The following is a 20234-nucleotide window of genomic DNA, read 5'->3' as shown; positions in this document are numbered from 1 at the left end:
AATAAGTTCACCTACAGAGAAGTGTCGTCCTTCTATATTTACAAGGTTAGGGAGACCAAATGCTTCAACCAAACACATTTCTGTCTTTGCTAGGCTTGGGAATCAAGGAGAAAGTAAGGTCAAAGTGTCAACACCTTCGTTGCGCATAAACAAGAAGGGCGCAATGCATGAACGCTTGGGTGGTCCATCAAAAACAGTCTTCAGTCGACTAGGGGCTCTCAAAAGGAATAGTGGTGAGGGTCGTCCTCTCTCAACTTCTGCAACACAAAATGAAAAAGAAGTAAGAGTAAGTGATGATTTGAGAAGCGCAATACCATCTCGCATGAAGCGTATGCAAATAGTGGATATCATCCAGCATGAGCCACTCAAAGCAAGGAGGCGCGTACTAGTTCTCACAGGCCAGTCAAAAAATGTTGAGCCTATTCCTTCATCTTCACGTCCTTCTGGTGTAAAGAAGCCAGGAGATTTAGAAGTTACAACGTCGTCATATCACATCAGTAGAAGAGATACCTGATGAGAGTGAAGAAGTTGAGGCCGATGAGGCCCCGGAAACACTTGAAGACGGGGGGCAATCGACTGTGGATTAACTCAATGAGCTCAACTTGGGAACTACGGAAGATCCTCGCCCCATTTATATTAGTGCTCTGCTGACTAAAGAAGAAGAAGAGGAGTACTACAAGTTGTTGGTCGAGTACAAGGATGTCTTCGCTTGGAGCTATAAAGAGATGCCTGGACTCAGCCCAAAAATTGCAGTTCATCGTCTAGCAATCAAGAAAGGCACCAGTCCCAAAAAGTAACCTCAACGTCGTTTCAGGCCGGAGCTTGTACCTGAAATTGAAAAGGAAGTCAACAAACTCATTGAAGCAGGTTTCATTCGAGAAGTCAAATATTCTACCTGGATAGCAAACATTGTCCCAGTCAAAAAGAAGAATGGACAATTGCGCATATGTGTCGACTTCAGAGACCTTAATGATGCATGCCCGAAGGATGACTTCCCTTTGCCGATCCACGAGTTGATGATTGACGCAACCACCGGTCATGAAGCCCTCTCATTCATGGATTGTATTGCTGGTTACAATCAAATACATATGGCACCCGAAGATCAAGAAGCAACAGGTTTCGAACCCCAAAAGGGATCTTCGCTGCTACGCATCATGCCGTTTGGATTGAAGAATGCTGGCGCTACGTACCAACGCGCAATGCAAAAGATCTTTGATGACATGCTGCATAAAACAATAGAGTGTTATGTTGATGACGTGGTTGTCAAATCAAAGAAAAGAGAAGACCACATCAAAGACCTTCGAACCGTCTTTGAAAGACTTAGAAAATGTCAACTCAAGATGAATCCACTCAAGTGCGCATTTGGAGTCACATATGGGAAGTTCTTAGGTTTTGTGGTCAGGCATAGAGGCATTGAAATTGACCAAACAAAAATCAAAGCTATCAACGAAATGCCGGAACCAAAGACATTGAAAGAGTTGCGCGGATTGCAAGGACGTTTGGCATACATCCGAACGTTCATCTCTAACTTAGCCGGGCGTTGCCAGCCGTTTAGCCATCTCATGAAAAAGGATGCTCCATTTCAATGGGATGAAAAATGCAAAAATGCTTTTGATAGCATCAAGAAGTACTTGGCCAGCGCGCCAGTGCTGGGGGCACCAATTCCAGGAAGGCCACTTGTCCTCTACATTGCAGCACATGAACGCTCACTGGGGGCAATGTGTGCTCAAGAAATTGAAGACCGCAAGGAGAGAGCACTCTACTACTTGAGTCGTACCTTGGTTGGAGCTGAGTTGAATTACGCGCCCATAGAGAAGATATGTCTTGCTTTGGTGTTCGCCATCCAGAAGTTGAGGCACTACATGCAGGCGCATACCATACATGTGGTTTCAAAAGCTGATCCAATCAAGTACATACTCTCAAGACCAGTCTTGTCTGGAAGACTTGCGAAATGGGCAATGTTGCTTAAGCAGTATGACTTGGTGTTCGTGCCTCAAAAGGTCATGAAAGGTCAAGCTATCGCCGACTTCTTTGCGATCATCCAGATTACCAAAGCAGAGTGGGAAATTTCGATGACCTCCCAGGAGAAGAAATTTTCTATGTGGACGTCCTACCTCCATGGCAAATGTACTTTGACGGCGCTGCAAGGCAAGATGGAGCTGGAGCTGGAGTTGTATTCGTAACTCCACAAAATCATCTTATGCCATATGCCTTTACACTCACTCAGTTGTGTACAAATAATATGGCAGAATACCAAGCTCTCATACTCGGTCTTCAAATGGCGATCGAAATAGGTGTCAGGGATATGGACATATATGGAGACTCAAAGCTGGTGGTCAACCATGTCCTTGGTGAATATGAAGTGAAAAAGGAAGACTTGATTCCCTACCATCAACAGGCATTACAACTCTTTGAATCAACTTGACGACATCCATGTTGGTCATGTGCCAAGGAGTGCCAATAAGTTGGCTGACGCGCTTGCTAATCTTGCAGCTACTTTGGCACTGGGGGTAGAAGAGTCTATGAAAGTCCCAGTCTGCAATCGTTGGGTAGTATCATCGCTTGAAGGAAAAGAAAATGTAGACACAACCAACATGATATGCGTCTACACAGTTGATGAAGATGACTGGCGTCAACCTATCATTGATTTTTTGGACCACCAAAAACTACCCGATGATCCCAGACATAAGGTAGAAATACGTCGACGTGCTCCAAAGTTCATTCACTATAAAGGGACACTCTACAGACGTTCTTTCTCAGGCCAATGGTTGAGGTGTCTAAGCAAGGACGAAGCTATCAAGCAATGCATGAAGCTCATTCTGGCATTTGTGGTGCTCATCAATCTGGGCCTAAACTTCATGATCGTGTAAAGAGAATGGGGTATTACTGGCCAACCATGGTGCAAGATTGTATGGACTTTGCGAAAAAATGTGAACCCTGTCAGTTCTACGGAAACTTCATACACCAACCGCCGGAGCCGTTGCATCCTACTGTTTCTTCATGGCCCTTTGAAGCTTGGGGACTTGATGTTGTGGGACCTCTTACTCCAAAGGCCTCAAATGGACACGAGTATATCCTCGCTGCCACTGACTACTTCTCAAAATGGGCAGAAGTCATCACACTACGGGAAGTGAAGAAAGAAAATGTTGTGGACTTCATTAGAACCCAAATCATCTACAGATATGGTGTACCTCAACGTATCACAACTGACAATGGGAAACAATTTTTCAACCATCTGATGACAAGTCTGGGAGAAAAATTCAAGTTCAAACAATACAAGTCATCCATGTACAATGCCTCTGCAAATGGTTTGGCTAAAGCCTTTAATAAAACTCTTTGCAACTTGTTGAGAAAAGTAGTAGCAAAGTCAAAGCGAGATTGGCATGAAAGAATTGGTGAGGCGTTGTGGGCATATCTTACCACATACAAAACACCTACTCAGGCAACCCCGTACGCGTTGGTGTATGGAGTGGAGGCCGTGTTGCCTTTGGAGTTGCAGATCCCTTCCTTACGCATTGCTATTCAGGAGGGACTCACAGATGATGAGAATGACAAATTGCGATTAGCAGAGTTGGAAGCTCTCGATGAAAAGAGATTAGAGGCTCAACAAAAGCTCCAGTGCTATCAAGCAAGGTTGTCACGCGCATTCAACAAAAAAGTGCGCCCTCGTTCTTTCCAAGTAGGAGACCTCGTCCTTGCAGTACGAAGACCAATCATCACCTCTCATAAGCCAGTTGGTAAGTTCACCTCTAAGTGGGATGGTCCATACGTGATACAGGAGGTCTATACAAATGGTGCTTACAAAATCGTGGATGAAGACGGCGTTCGGGTAGGCCCAATCAATGGGAAGTTTTTGAAGCGTTACTATTCTTAAATCCCAACAGTGAAGGCTCCTAAGCAAGAGCGTAAACTGCAAGTCCAAGCTCCTAAGCAAGAGGTTAAACTGTTTCAAAAAAAAAATACTCCTTTCTTCCTTTATGAACTACGTCGGCTTGATCTTGTGAAATACACTTTGTGCTTCACAAGTACGTAGGCAACTTGGGTGAACATGTAGCTCAAGTGCAGCCACACCTCCAAAAAAAACAAAAATCCCTCTCTTGAACTACGTTGGCTTGATCTTGCAAGTTGTCATCTTGGTAGCTTTGCAAGTACGTAGGCAGTTTGAGCAAACACTTTGTTCAAGTGCAGCCACACCAAAAACATTATATCAAAATATTTACTCCTGGCCCGCAAGAGTTTAAACTGTGAACGGCTAAATAAACAGTATTATAAGTATTTGTTTGTATAAATAAATATAATGGAATGTGACAAGCTGAAAGGGTGCTATTGCACACAAACGATTAAGACAAACAAACATCTTAGGCGCATTTGGTCCATTAGGCTACAAAAAAAAAGGATGAATCAAGGATGAAATCTAGATAATCTAAAAAAAAAAAAAAATCTAAGTGCCTATAGATCAACATCCAGAGAAGCCCGCATCTCTTCTAATTCAACTCTTCGCTCTTGAAGTAAGGCTTCCTCTTCAGGACTCAAAACAGGGATATCGTCAAACTCGGTTAATTCTCTCTCCAACTCTAGAAGATCATCTTGCAATGAGATTAAAGATATATCCTCAGCTTCTAAATTGCTTCGCAATGTCTTTTCCTTCTCTCGTGCTTGCTTGAGTTTAGCTTCAAGATCGTTTATTTCTTCTAGAGTAACAGAAAGTTCCACAGCTTGCTCTTTATGCTTTTCTTGCGCCTTATCATGAAGAGATTTGGTATCCTCAATATTTTGATGCCACTCCAGTCTTTTGTCCTCTAGCAATGCAGGATGATGACACTTTGCTGCCTGCTTCTCGAGTGCAAGGTAAGCATGGACCGCACCCACATAAGAATCCACTCGTGCCTGTAGTGAAGAACAATCACCTTTGAGTTGTCGAATGCCCTCATAACATACGTTAGCCTTCATTGCCACTTCCCCTACATTAGAGAAGCTTGCATTTTTTAATCCTCCCAAGACCCGCAAGCGGATCGCGTCTAGTGCTCTGTCAAAAATCCCCTTAAGTGAAGGAGGTGGACGAAATGAGGCTTTGGAGCACGTAGGGAGCGTGGTAGGTTTAAATGGTATTGTTAGAGGCTTAAACGTCTGCTTTCGATGGTCAGGTTTGCAAGGAGGAGACATATGAGTTGAGGCTGGACTATCCACGGCAGTTTGACTACCATTGGCAAACGAATCGTCGATCTGCTCTCCCCGAGATCTTTGGACTGAGAAGAGTCTCCTACGGGTATTGATTTATTAAGAATCATAAGCCCCTTCCCTTTTCCAGGCTTCATCTTTGGTGGACGATGCGGAAGACGATATTCCGGAGCAAGAGAGACTGTCTCCAAGGCACATTCACCTTCCTGAAAAAAAAAAATAAAAAAAAATAATTGATGATCAAGTAGGGAAATAAATAAATAAACAACTATAATCATATAAGAAAAGAAGCTAACTAGTGTTTGCGAAGGCATTCTTGATGCACTCGACACCCCCTCAAAAATCTGGGCATCTAGTCTGACATCATGTGACACCCTCATATATCGCGGAAAAGTAAACACGTAATTCTACAGAAAAACTGACAGGATATGTTTGTAATAGGTTCAATTGGGTAAAAACCTGTAATTTTTAAAACCTGAACCTGTTATAAAGATATCCAAAAGGGAAGGTGTCAAACATGCAAGGTCCAAAATAAATCTCAAGAATGAAACATCGCTAAAGTCGCGAAAAGAAAGTTATACAAACCAAATATGAGAAAGGGAGACATATGTCCCTAAAATGTATGTGACATAAAAAAGGTTTAAGGGTCACAATGAAATAAAACCAGTCTAGGTCCCAAGGTTACTTTGCTCGCTAGCTCGTCCATGTACCCCATATATGCATCACCTACACATGTCATTCGTATTTTATACAAATACGAAAGCCACGATCGATGGGGAGTAACTCCGAGTTCTCCCGACCACGAAATGTCATAATTAATATAACATGTAAACATAAGAATATGAATATGAATAACACATAGCCTTAGCATATAGATGCTAGACAATCGTGCTTATCATGTGAACAACAATATAACAACACATAGTCCTAGCATGTGAATACTAGACCGACTCATACTACACTATCATGTGAATCACATAACATCCAGGAATCCAAACTCTATCAACCATAGCCGACTTGCATCTCACCTTCTATGATTCATAGAATCACCATACAAGAAAGGGCAATATATCAAAGACGGGCATAAGTTCTTAGCACCGTCAATAGTCACTTTGTAACTCGAGTCTATACCACGAGGTAGGGAAGGTAATCGAACCGGTATCTTGGCTCGGCGGTTACTATTAAGAAAACATGGCCAAGAGACAACACAACCCTAGCCTAAAATCTGCACAGACCTAGACATGCGGATACACACCACCGCACCCAAGACTCACAACTTTTTTAAAACAAAGTGAAGTGAGTACCCTAAGGACACCACCGAAGGGTTGGCTAGTACTTAACTGACCCCATACTATCAAAATAAGTACCCGAGGTCATGCCCCAACTTGGATAAACATCCACTAGTCGGGAACACAAAGGCTATCAAGCAGTGAACATATACTCGTCAGAGACTATAAAGACCTATCTATGATGAAGGTCGAAATACTCACCTAGGACCTAGTCACGCTAGTCCCACGAATACTTTAGCCCACACCACACAAGACTCACCACACAAGTCAAGTAAGACACCCACTTAACCTTAAGAGGGCAAAAAGTCCTACTTACCAATATGAATTCTAGCATTCTATCATGTGAAAGGCTTATAATGTCTATTTACAGCATACAATCCCAACAGAATCCTCAATAAGTATTCAATACTAATTTCTAATTCTAACAATAGTAACCATATTAAAGGCTTCAGGGGAAACTAGGGCCATTTCTACAATACAAGTCACTATTAAATTCAATAAGCTATACATGTGAACAAAAGCTTGATAAATGGCCTAAAACAAGAAAAAGGCCGATTATCTAAATCATTCAACCGAATTTTTACCCGCAACCCCACCTGCGGCAGTGCGGGTCAAATTGCGGCTGACCAATCACTCAATTAATTGACATCGCATCAGTCAAAGGGACTAAGGCTCAGTTTTCGGCACAATCAACAAAACATTACAATTATCGCTATAAAATTCATTTTGCTATTTCCAATTTCTATCATGTGAAAAATGAAAGTAAAACATTATCAATCACCTAAACACTTAACAAACAACAAGCACCACATCTACTACTAATGTGACATTAATTCGTCGAGTAACTCGGAATAGTTACCTTAAGCTAGCAAAGAGACAAGCAATAAACTTGAGAAAGCTTCTAAACCCAAAATTACTCTTCATCTTCAACCCTATATGAGTCACCTAAAATAATTATGTGAAAGGACGATATTAACGAATTATCGTTATATAAAATATGAGACGGAAATTAATTTAATTATATTTTAAATAAACCAAACTAGCGTCAAAACAATTTATAGATACGGCCCAAACTCGCGACTTAGCCAGGCCACTGCCTAGGCCACGGCCAGGCCACTGCCTAGGCCACGGCCAGGCCACAGCTAGGCCACTGCCAGCTGCTGCTAGGCTACAACAGGCCACGGCCAGGCTGCAGTAGGCCACGGCCAGGCCAACAGCAGGCCACTCCCTACTGTCCAGCCGTCTTAAGACGGTTTCCTAGGCCAAACCACGACGGATATCACCCAAACAAAAGACCCAAACCCAACATGTACATGTACTTGAGACGTTAGTAAAGAGGTTGGTTCAATTTAGCATAAAGAAACCCGTCAAAACAACCCGCTAAAACTGCTCGACAAAACCCATTTTCACTATTAAAGAAGCTCATTTGTGACCGTCTTAAGACGAAATTTTAAGCATTAAAATGATAGTATTCACCCAATTAAATTACCCAACATAATCACCCACTTCACCATGAATCCAAAGGTACCAACTTTTCTCAAAATGAATAAATAAAACTTGTATAAAACCGTCTCAAACCAACACCACATGAACATTCAATTATGAAAATTTCCCCAAATTATGACCATACGAGTCTTAGTCAAAGAAATCGACAATTTAAACACATACTAGAAACCAACCAAGGCTCGCCTTATCACAAATATAAAATAGTAGTGCACTAATTAGATCTCACGTAGTGAAATCAAACCAACACCAAACACACTATCAATTAACTTAGAATAACATTAACGAAAATCAAAATATCTTGCTATTAGCTTCACGTAGTTTCATTATATTCATTGAACAATTCATATCCAACTTGTCAACCTTAAATCAACCAAATATTATTCATTGTTATCACCCAAATAATCCCAACTGAGCCCAAAAATAGTACGTCATCTTCAAGAATATCGTTCTCGCTTAAAATCATCTCAACATAACCCAACGAACGAACACCCAATAAAAACGATCGAAAAAAAAAATATAGCTACTATTATAAATAATTCGAGTAACCTATTACCGTTACCTTTAACTCTCGAATTCCCGAGTAAAAACGTCCAAAGAACGAGCCTTTCTTCAGTCTTCAACTTAAAAGAACGAGGAAAGGACGAGGAAGCTAATGGTACAAAAATAATGGAGTTTGGTTGAGAAATGAAGGCGGGATCTAGGTTTTTATGTCACAAAAATGGAGTTGGACGGAGCTGTTTTTGTGTTGTTGGTGCTGAGTCGTTATGCAGGGAATAAGAAAAGAAAAGGAAAGAAGGGGAAGTGGGGGGGTCACGCCTAAAAACAACAATAATAAATAATAATAATAATAATAATAATAATAATAATAATAATAATACACCAGCTAGCTTGCTAGCTTCTAATTATACGTACGTTTCTTCATCGTTAAGTAATTTCGTTCGTTTTTAAAACCGTTTCGAGTTAATAAAATCGGTTTTTAATAAAAGTTTCAGTAAAAAAACGAAATTAATAATAAATAAATTTAATGAGTGAAAATAAAATAAACTCAGCTAGTTAACGTAAATAATACAATATCGGCTTGAATCGGAATTATTAGCGATTTTTACAAAACTAACGGATATTAATAAAAATTGCTAATTTAGTGAAATAAGCTCAAAATAGCTAATTGGACGGTTTTGTTCCCAAAATCCATCTCGGGTTTACTTAAAACAACTTTCATAAGGACTCGTAAAGAAACGGAAATTATTAAATAAATAAACTCGGACTAATTTTAAATAAACTTATTAATGATTATTAAAATTAACGTATCGAATTATGATGAAATTAATTAATTAGCTAAGCATATATATATAAATCGTTAAATGATGTAATTAAATTCAAAATAGCAATTAAAAGAATTTTATCCAACTTAATAAAATACGGGGTGTTACAATCACCCCATCTTTTAAAAAGTTTCGTCCTCGAAACTTGAAAGTATAAATGGAAGGTTATGAAAATAAAACTGAAATTGGAATCGGTAACCAAAACATTTTAAAGGTTATTTATCGTAAGAATCAAAATTCTTTCAAAAGTTTCAAATAAAATTTTCCGAAATGAACCGATTCTCATCAAGGGAACGAAAGTGTTCTCGTTACGTATTCAAGAACATCACATTCCAAATCAAAGATAAGGTCAAAAGGCAAATCATTTGTATAAATCAAAAATCAAAATACCTTCAAAAACATTAATGAAGAGTTTTGAAAAATATAAGTCTCATTCATGGAACGGAATTGCTCTTGTCGTGCACACAAGAACGCTAACTTTCCAAGTCAGAGACAAATTTAAAACAAAAACTATTCGCCGACAATCGTAGAACAAGTTATCAAACGTTTCCAATAACTAGTTCTAACATCCGATCAACGTTAAAATCAAAATAAGAGAAAGGTAATCTTCTCAAATGTTCTTTTGCAAAAAGCCAAAGTAGAAATAAAGGTTTCACCTTTAAACTAAAAGGGGAGTTAAATTCCGGAAATATAATATTAAACTTTGACAAAGAAGTCATAAATAGATCAAGGTTAATAGAAATTGGATAAAATTTAAAGAAATTTCGGGTCTAGTAATTAAAATTACGATAAATGAGTTTATATTCAAGGAAGGAATAGGGAACTAAATCAAATTTTCATTTTCAAGTCTTCAAAAATAGGTTAGGTTTGCAGAAGTGACATAAACTTTTAAGAATGAATCGAAACTGGTAGCTTGAAAGTTTAGAAGTTGTACAAAAAGGAAAGTAACTTAGATAGCATAAAAACAAAGTATGTTAAGAGAGCTCAAACTTAAGCCACAAGAGAGCTATAATGACTTTCATAGGGTAAAAATTGAAGTCAAAATTACAAGGATGTCAAAGATAGAGTTTCACAAGATACGAGTGTCAAACTTAAAGGAGGAGCAAGATGAAGCGAGGAAAGGAGGTATGAACGGTAACGCTCATGATCAAGGAGAAAGGGAAATTAGACAACAAGGAAAAGTCAGATACTCAAATCTCAAACAACAATGTCATAAGGTAACATCAATTTATGTATGGCTATCAACATCCTAAAGGTATCACTTTCCAAAATCACATCATAAACCTTACTCCGTGTTTACTCCTAAGGTATCAACACTCAACCTAAGTCCTTCCAATATCACAACTTCTCAAAACCGGGGTTATAGGTCAACCAGAAACAACTCCACAAGCCAAATTATCCAACCAAGGTTAACACCCCACAAAAGAAAGAGAACTATCTAAAAGGCGTTAAGGGAGAATTAGCAAGGGTGAAAGGACAAGTTGGGAGGATACAAATGTAACTTCCTAGGAAGAAGAATAGAGAGTTTAGAAGAAGGATAGGCACCAAGAGATTAAGAATAAGGCGAGATACAAAAAGAACGAGAAATATCTTCAAGGAAGTAGAAGCATTCTTCAAAGGTTGAACAAATCTTCAATCCTCAGCAAAAGGCACTAAATCTTGATCTTCGTAATATATAAGTGTCCTTTCAATGGAACGGAGATACTCTTGGCGATCACTCAAGAACATCAATATTCCAATTCAAAGACATAAAAATACATTTTTACACCAACAAATGATAAAACTAATTATCAGACGTCTCCAATAACAAGCTTTAACACTAATTGGCGTTAAAACCGGTGAAAAACATTAAAATATTTTCAAAACCTTTAGTTCAAAATTTTTTTTTTTTTATAATAAGGGTAATAACCCCATTAGCTATAGATAAGCTCACGGTCATTGATCCAAGGAACGCAACAATTATTAAATGACAATCAACAAACAGGTTAGTACCTAACAAAGAGCAAACACAAAGAGACTACAACATAAGGTCCTAAGTCTACCCATCTTACCCATCTCTCAAGTTTATTATTTTAAGGTCAAGTTATTTATAGTGGGGTGCACAAACGTGCGTCGGGAGCAAATATGCTCTGATACCAACTGTGACACCCTCATATATCGCGGAAAAGTAAACACGTAATTCTACAGAAAAACTGACAGGATATGTTTGTAATAGGTTCAATTGGGTAAAAACCTGTAATTTTAAAACCTGAACTGTTATAAAGATATCCAAAAGGGAAGGTGTCAAACATGCAAGGTCCAAAATAAATCTCAAGAATGAAACATCGCTAAAGTCGCGAAAAGAAAGTTATACAAACCAAATATGAGAAAGGGAGACATATGTCCCTAAAATGTATGTGACATAAAAAAGGTTTAAGGGTCACAATGAAATAAAACCAGTCTAGGTCCCAAGGTTACTTTGCTCGCTAGCTCGTCCATGTACCCCATATATGCATCACCTACCTGTCTTTCATATATCGCGGAAAAGTAAACACGTAATTCTACAGAAAAACTGACAGGATATGTTTGTAATAGGTTCAATTGGGTAAAAACCTGTAATTTTTAAAACCTGAACCTGTTATAAAGATATCCAAAAGGGAAGGTGTCAAACATGCAAGGTCCAAAATAAATCTCAAGAATGAAACATCGCTAAAGTCGCGAAAAGAAAGTTATACAAACCAAATATGAGAAAGGGAGACATATGTCCCTAAAATGTATGTGACATAAAAAAGGTTTAAGGGTCACAATGAAATAAAACCAGTCTAGGTCCCAAGGTTACTTTGCTCGCTAGCTCGTCCATGTACCCCATATATGCATCACCTACCTGTCATTCGCATTTTATACAAATACGAAAGCCACGATCGGTGGGGAGTAACTCCGAGTTCTCCCGACCACGAAATGTCATAATTAATATAACATGTAAACATAAGAATATGAATATGAATAACACATAGCCTTAGCATATAGATGCTAGACAATCGTGCTTATCATGTGAACAACAATATAACAACACATAGTCCTAGCATGTGAATACTAGACCGACTCATACTACACTATCATGTGAATCACATAACATCCAGGAATCCAAACTCTATCAACCATAGCCGACTTGCATCTCACCTTCTATGATTCATAGAATCACCATACAAGAAAGGGCAATATATCAAAGACAGGCATAAGTTCTTAGCACCGTCAATAGTCACTTTGTAACTCGAGTCTATACCACGAGGTAGGGAAGGTAATCGAACCGGTATCTTGGCTCAGCGGTTACTATTAAGAAAACATGGCCAAGAGACAACACGACCCTAGCCTAAAATCTGCGCAGACCTAGACATGCGGATACACACCACCGCACCCAAGACTCACAACTTTTTTTAAAACAAAGTGAAGTGAGTACCCTAAGGACACCACCGAAGGGTTGGCTAGTACTTAAGCTGACCCCATACTATCAAAATAAGTACCTGAGGTCATGCCCCAACTTGGATAAACATCCACTAGTCAGGAACACAAAGGCTATCAAGCAGTGAACATATACTCGTCAGAGACTATAAAGACCTATCTATGATGAAGGTCGAAATACTCACCTAGGACCTAGTCACAGCTAGTCCCAGCTTGAATACTTTAGCCCACACCACACAAGACTCACCACACAAGTCAAGTAAGACACCCACTTAACCTTAAGAGGGCAAAAAGTCCTACTTACCAATATGAATTCTAGCATTCTATCATGTGAAAGGCTTATAATGTCTATTTACAGCATACAATCCCAACAGAATCCTCAATAAGTATTCAATACTAATTTCTAATTCTAACAATAGTAACCATATTAAAGGCTTCAGGGGAAACTAGGGCCATTTCTACAATACAAGTCACTATTAAATTCAATAAGCTATACATGTGAACAAAAGCTTGATAAATGGCCTAAAACAAGAAAAAGGCCGATTATCTAAATCATTCAACCGAATTTTTACCCGCAACCCCACCTGCGGCAGTGCGGGTCAAATTGCGGTGACCAATCACTCAATTAATTGACATCGCATCAGTCAAAGGGACTAAGGCTCAGTTTTCGGCACAATCAACAAAACATTACAATTATCGCTATAAAATTCATTTTGCTATTTCCAATTTCTATCATGTGAAAAATGAAAGTAAAACATTATCAATCACCTAAACACTTAACAAACAACAAGCACCACATCTACTACTAATGTGACATTAATTCGTCGAGTAACTCGGAATAGTTACCTTAAGCTAGCAAAGAGACAAGCAATAAACTTGAGAAAGCTTCTAAACCCAAAATTACTCTTCATCTTCAACCCTATATGAGTCACCTAAAATAATTATGTGAAAGGACGATATTAACGAATTATCGTTATATAAAATATGAGACGGAAATTAATTTAATTATATTTTAAATAAACCAAACTAGCGTCAAAACAATTTATAGATACGGCCCAAACTCGCGACTTAGCCGGGCCCGCCTAGGCCACGGCCGGCCAAAGCCCTTGCCTAGGCCACGGCCAGGCCACGGCTAGGCCCTCGCCAACTGCTTTGCTAGGCTACAACAGAGGCCACGGCCAGTGCGATGAGGCCACGGCCGGGCCAACAAAGAGCCACTCCCTCTTTGTCCAGCCGTCTTAAGACGGTTTCCTAGGCCAAACCACGACGGATATCACCCAAACAAAAGACCCAAACCCAACATGTACATGTACTTGAGACGTTAGTAAAGAGGTTGGTTCAATTTAGCATAAAGAAACCCGTCAAAACAACCCGCTAAAACTGCTCGACAAAACCCATTTTCACTATTAAAGAAGCTCATTTGTGACCGTCTTAAGACGAAATTTTAAGCATTAAAATGATAGTATTCACCCAATTAAATTACCCAACATAATCACCCACTTCACCATGAATCCAAAGGTACCAACTTTTCTCAAAATGAATAAATAAAACTTGTATAAAACCGTCTCAAACCAACACCACATGAACATTCAATTATGAAAATTTCCCCAAATTATGACCATACGAGTCTTAGTCAAAGAAATCGACAATTTAAACACATACTAGAAACCAACCAAGGCTCGCCTTATCACAAATATAAAATAGTAGTGCACTAATTAGATCTCACGTAGTGAAATCAAACCCAACAGCCAAACACACTATCAATTAACTTAGAATAACATTAACGAAAATCAAAATATCTTGCTATTAGCTTCACGTAGTTTCATTATATTCATTGAACAATTCATATCCAACTTGTCAACCTTAAATCAACCAAATATTATTCATTGTTATCACCCAAATAATCCCAACTGAGCCCAAAAATAGTACGTCATCTTCAAGAATATCGTTCTCGCTTAAAATCATCTCAACATAACCCAACGAACGAACACCCAATAAAAACGATCGAAAAAAAAAATATAGCTACTATTATAAATAATTCGAGTAACCTATTACCGTTACCTTTAACTCTCGAATTCCCGAGTAAAAACGTCCAAAGAACGAGCCTTTCTTCAGTCTTCAACTTAAAAGAACGAGGAAAGGACGAGGAAGCTAATGGTACAAAAATAATGGAGTTTGGTTGAGAAATGAAGGCGGGATCTAGGTTTTTATGTCACAAAAATGGAGTTGGACGGAGCTGTTTTTGTGTTGTTGGTGCTGAGTCGTTATGCAGGGAATAAGAAAAGAAAAGGAAAGAAGGGGAAGTGGGGGGGTCACGCCTAAAAACAACAATAATAATAATAATAATAATAATAATAATAATAATAATAATAATAATAATACACCAGCTAGCTTGCTAGCTTCTAATTATACGTACGTTTCTTCATCGTTAAGTAATTTCGTTCGTTTTTAAAACCGTTTCGAGTTAATAAAATCGGTTTTTAATAAAAGTTTCAGTAAAAAAACGAAATTAATAATAAATAAATTTAATGAGTGAAAATAAAATAAACTCAGCTAGTTAACGGAAATAATACGATATCAGCTTGAATCGGAATTATTAGCGATTTTTACAAAACTAACGGATATTAATAAAAATTGCTAATTTAGTGAAATAAGCTCAAAATAGCTAATTGGACGGTTTTGTTCCCAAAATCCATCTCGGGTTTACTTAAAACAACTTTCATAAGGACTCGTAAAGAAACGGAAATTATTAAATAAATAAACTCGGACTAATTTTAAATAAACTTATTAATGATTATTAAAATTAACGTATCGAATTATGATGAAATTAATTAATTAGCTAAGCATATATATATAAATCGTTAAATGATGTAATTAAATTCAAAATAGCAATTAAAAGAATTTTATCCAACTTAATAAAATACGGGGTGTTACAATCACCCCATCTTTTAAAAAGTTTCGTCCTCGAAACTTGAAAGTATAAATGGAAGGTTATGAAAATAAAACTGGAATTGGAATCGGTAAACAAAACATTTTAAAGGTTATTTATCGTAAGAATCAAAATTCTTTCAAAAGTTTCAAATAAAATTTTCCGAAAATAACCAGATTCTCATCAAGGGAACGAAAGTGTTCTCGTTACGTATTCAAGAACATCACATTCCAAATCAAAGATAAGGTCAAAAGGCAAATCATTTGTATAAATCAAAAATCAAAATACCTTCAAAAACATTAATGAAGAGTTTTGAAAAATATAAGTCTCATTCATGGAACGGAATTGCTCTTGTCGTGCACACAAGAACGCTAACTTTCCAAGTCAGAGACAAATTTAAAACAAAAACTATTCGCCGACAATCGTAGAACAAGTTATCAAACGTTTCCAATAACTAGTTCTAACATCCGATCAACGTTAAAATCAAAATAAGAGAAAGGTAATCTTCTCAAATGTTCTTTTGCAAAAAGCCAAAGTAGAAATAAAGGTTTCACCTTTAAACTAAAAGGGGAGTTAAATTAGGAAATATAATATTAAACTTTGACAAAGAAGTCATAAATAGATCAAGGTTAATAGAAATTGGATAAAATTTAAAGAAATTTCGGGTCTAGTAATTAAAATTACGATAAATGAGTTTATATTCAAGGAAGGAATAGGGAACTAAATCAAATTTTCATTTTCAAGTCTTCAAAAATAGGTTAGGTTTGCAGAAGTGACATAAACTTTTAAGAATGAATCGAAACTGGTAGCTTGAAAGTTTAGAAGTTGTACAAAAAGGAAAGTAACTTAGATAGCATAAAAACAAAGTATGTTAAGAGAGCTCAAACTTAAGCCACAAGAGAGCTATAATGACTTTCATAGGGTAAAAATTGAAGTCAAAATTACAAGGATGTCAAAGATAGAGTTTCACAAGATACGAGTGTCAAACTTAAAGGAGGAGCAAGATGAAGCGAGGAAAGGAGGTATGAACGGTAACGCTCATGATCAAGGAGAAAGGGAAATTAGACAACAAGGAAAAGTCAGATACTCAAATCTCAAACAACAATGTCATAAGGTAACATCAATTTATGTATGGCTATCAACATCCTAAAGGTATCACTTTCCAAAATCACATCATAAACCTTACTCCGTGTTTACTCCTAAGGTATCAACACTCAACCTAAGTCCTTCCAATATCACAACTTCTCAAAACCGGGGTTATAGGTCAACCAGAAACAACTCCACAAGCCAAATTATCCAACCAAGGTTAACACCCCACAAAAGAAAGAGAACTATCTAAAAGGCGTTAAGGGAGAATTAGCAAGGGTGAAAGGACAAGTTGGGAGGATACAAATGTAACTTCCTAGGAAGAAGAATAGAGAGTTTAGAAGAAGGATAGGCACCAAGAGATTAAGAATAAGGCGAGATACAAAAAGAACGAGAAATATCTTCAAGGAAGTAGAAGCATTCTTCAAAGGTTGAACAAATCTTCAATCCTCAGCAAAAGGCACTAAATCTTGATCTTCGTAATATATAAGTGTCCTTTCAATGGAACGGAGATACTCTTGGCGATCACTCAAGAACATCAATATTCCAATTCAAAGACATAAAAATACATTTTTACACCAACAAATGATAAAACTAATTATCAGACGTCTCCAATAACAAGCTTTAACACTAATTGGCGTTAAAACCGGTGAAAAACATTAAAATATTTTCAAAACCTTTAGTTCAAAATTTTTTTTTTTTTATAATAAGGGTAATAACCCCATTAGCTATAGATAAGCTCACGGTCATTGATCCAAGGAACGCAACAATTATTAAATGACAATCAACAAACAGGTTAGTACCTAACAAAGAGCAAACACAAAGAGACTACAACATAAGGTCCTAAGTCTACCCATCTTACCCATCTCTCAAGTTTATTATTTTAAGGTCAAGTTATTTATAGTGGGGTGCACAAACGTGCGTCGGGAGCAAATATGCTCTGATACCAACTGTGACACCCTCATATATCGCGGAAAAGTAAACACGTAATTCTACAGAAAAACTGACAGGATATGTTTGTAATAGGTTCAATTGGGTAAAAACCTGTAATTTTTAAAACCTGAACCTGTTATAAAGATATCCAAAAGGGAAGGTGTCAAACATGCAAGGTCCAAAATAAATCTCAAGAATGAAACATCGCTAAAGTCGCGAAAAGAAAGTTATACAAACCAAATATGAGAAAGGGAGACATATGTCCCTAAAATGTATGTGACATAAAAAAGGTTTAAGGGTCACAATGAAATAAAACCAGTCTAGGTCCCAAGGTTACTTTGCTCGCTAGCTCGTCCATGTACCCCATATATGCATCACCTACCTGTCTTTCATATATCGCGGAAAAGTAAACACGTAATTCTACAGAAAAACTGACGGGATATGTTTGTAATAGGTTCAATTGGGTAAAAACCTAATTTTTAAAACCTGAACTGTTATAAAGATATCCAAAAGGGAAGGTGTCAAACATGCAAGGTCCAAAATAAATCTCAAGAATGAAACATCGCTAAAGTCGCGAAAAGAAAGTTATACAAACCAAATATGAGAAAGGGAGACATATGTCCCTAAAATGTATGTGACATAAAAAAGGTTTAAGGGTCACAATGAAATAAAACCAGTCTAGGTCCCAAGGTTACTTTGCTCGCTAGCTCGTCCATGTACCCCATATATGCATCACCTACACCGTCATTCGCATTTTATACAAATACGAAAGCCACGATCGATGGGGAGTAACTCCGAGTTCTCCCGACCACGAAATGTCATAATTAATATAACATGTAAACATAAGAATATGAATATGAATAACACATAGCCTTAGCATATAGATGCTAGACAATCGTGCTTATCATGTGAACAACAATATAACAACACATAGTCCTAGCATGTGAATACTAGACCGACTCATACTACACTATCATGTGAATCACATAACATCCAGGAATCCAAACTCTATCAACCATAGCCGACTTGCATCTCACCTTCTATGATTCATAGAATCACCATACAAGAAAGGGCAATATATCAAAGACAGGCATAAGTTCTTAGCACCGTCAATAGTCACTTTGTAACTCGAGTCTATACCACGAGGTAGGGAAGGTAATCGAACCGGTATCTTGGCTCAGCGGTTACTATTAAGAAAACATGGCCAAGAGACAACACGACCCTAGCCTAAAATCTGCCTTGAGACCTAGACATGCGGATACACACCACCGCACCCAAGACTCACAACTTTTTTAAAACAAAGTGAAGTGAGTACCCTAAGGACACCACCGAAGGGTTGGCTAGTACTTAAGCCGACCCCATACTATCAAAATAAGTACCTGAGGTCATGCCCCAACTTGGATAAACATCCACTAGTCAGGAACACAAAGGCTATCAAGCAGTGAACATATACTCGTCAGAGACTATAAAGACCTATCTATGATGAAGGTCGAAATACTCACCTAGGACCTAGTCACAGCTAGTCCCAGCTTGAATACTTTAGCCCACACCACACAAGACTCACCACACAAGTCAAGTAAGACACCCACTTAACCTTAAGAGGGCAAAAAGTCCTACTTACCAATATAAATTCTAGCATTCTATCATGTGAAAGGCTTATAATGTCTATTTACAGCATACAATCCCAACAGAATCCTCAATAAGTATTCAATACTAATTTCTAATTCTAACAATAGTAACCATATTAAAGGCTTCAGGGGAAACTAGGGCCATTTCTACAATACAAGTCACTATTAAATTCAATAAGCTATACATGTGAACAAAAGCTTGATAAATGGCCTAAAACAAGAAAAAGGCCGATTATCTAAATCATTCAACCGAATTTTTACCCGCAACCCCACCTGCGGACAGTGCGGGTCAAATTGCGGCTGACCAATCACTCAATTAATCGACATCGCATCGATCAAAGGGACTAAGGCTCGGTTTTAAGACAATCAACAAAACATTACAATTATCGCTATAAAATTCATTTTGCTATTTCCAATTTCTATCATGTGAAAAATGAAAGTAAAACATTATCAATCACCTAAACACTTAACAAACAACAAGCACCACATCTACTACTAATGTGACATTAATTCGTCGAGTAACTCGGAATAGTTACCTTAAGCTAGCAAAGAGACAAGCAATAAACTTGAGAAAGCTTCTAAAACCCAAAATTACTCTTCATCTTCAACCCTATATGAGTCACCTAAAATAATTATGTGAAAGGACGATATTAACGAATTATCGTTATATAAAATATGAGACGGAAATTAATTTAATTATATTTTAAATAAACCAAACTAGCGTCAAAACAATTTATAGATACGGCCCAAACTCGCGACTTAGCCAGGCCACGGCCATGCCACTGCCTAGGCCACGGCCAGGCCACTGCCTAGGCCACGGCCAGGCCACAGCTAGGCCACTGCCAGCTGCTGCTAGGCTACAACAGGCCACGGCCAGGCTGCAGTAGGCCACGGCCAGGCCAACAGCAGGCCACTCCCTACTGTC

The 20234-nt window shown here is 38.0% G+C and overlaps 2 long non-coding RNA genes across 2 annotated transcripts; both read right to left on the bottom strand.

The window, feature by feature from the left end:
* Window positions 1-11960: 11960 nt before the first annotated feature.
* Window positions 11961-13666, bottom strand: LOC141642378 (uncharacterized). Its single transcript, XR_012543277.1, has 2 exons — window positions 13580-13666; window positions 11961-12158 (listed from the first exon to the last, which is right to left on the bottom strand). It is a non-coding gene; the product is annotated as an uncharacterized LOC141642378 (long non-coding RNA).
* A 4199-nt stretch (window positions 13667-17865) lies between these two features.
* Window positions 17866-19933, bottom strand: LOC141642377 (uncharacterized). The gene is made up of 2 exons (XR_012543276.1): window positions 19846-19933; window positions 17866-18063 (listed from the first exon to the last, which is right to left on the bottom strand). It is a non-coding gene; the product is annotated as an uncharacterized LOC141642377 (long non-coding RNA).
* Window positions 19934-20234: the final 301 nt, after the last annotated feature.

Source organism: Silene latifolia, chromosome 2, assembly GCF_048544455.1.
Source record: "Silene latifolia isolate original U9 population chromosome 2, ASM4854445v1, whole genome shotgun sequence".
NCBI classification, from domain to species: domain Eukaryota; kingdom Viridiplantae; phylum Streptophyta; class Magnoliopsida; order Caryophyllales; family Caryophyllaceae; genus Silene; species Silene latifolia.
This window is presented reverse-complemented; position numbering and strand designations above follow the sequence as displayed.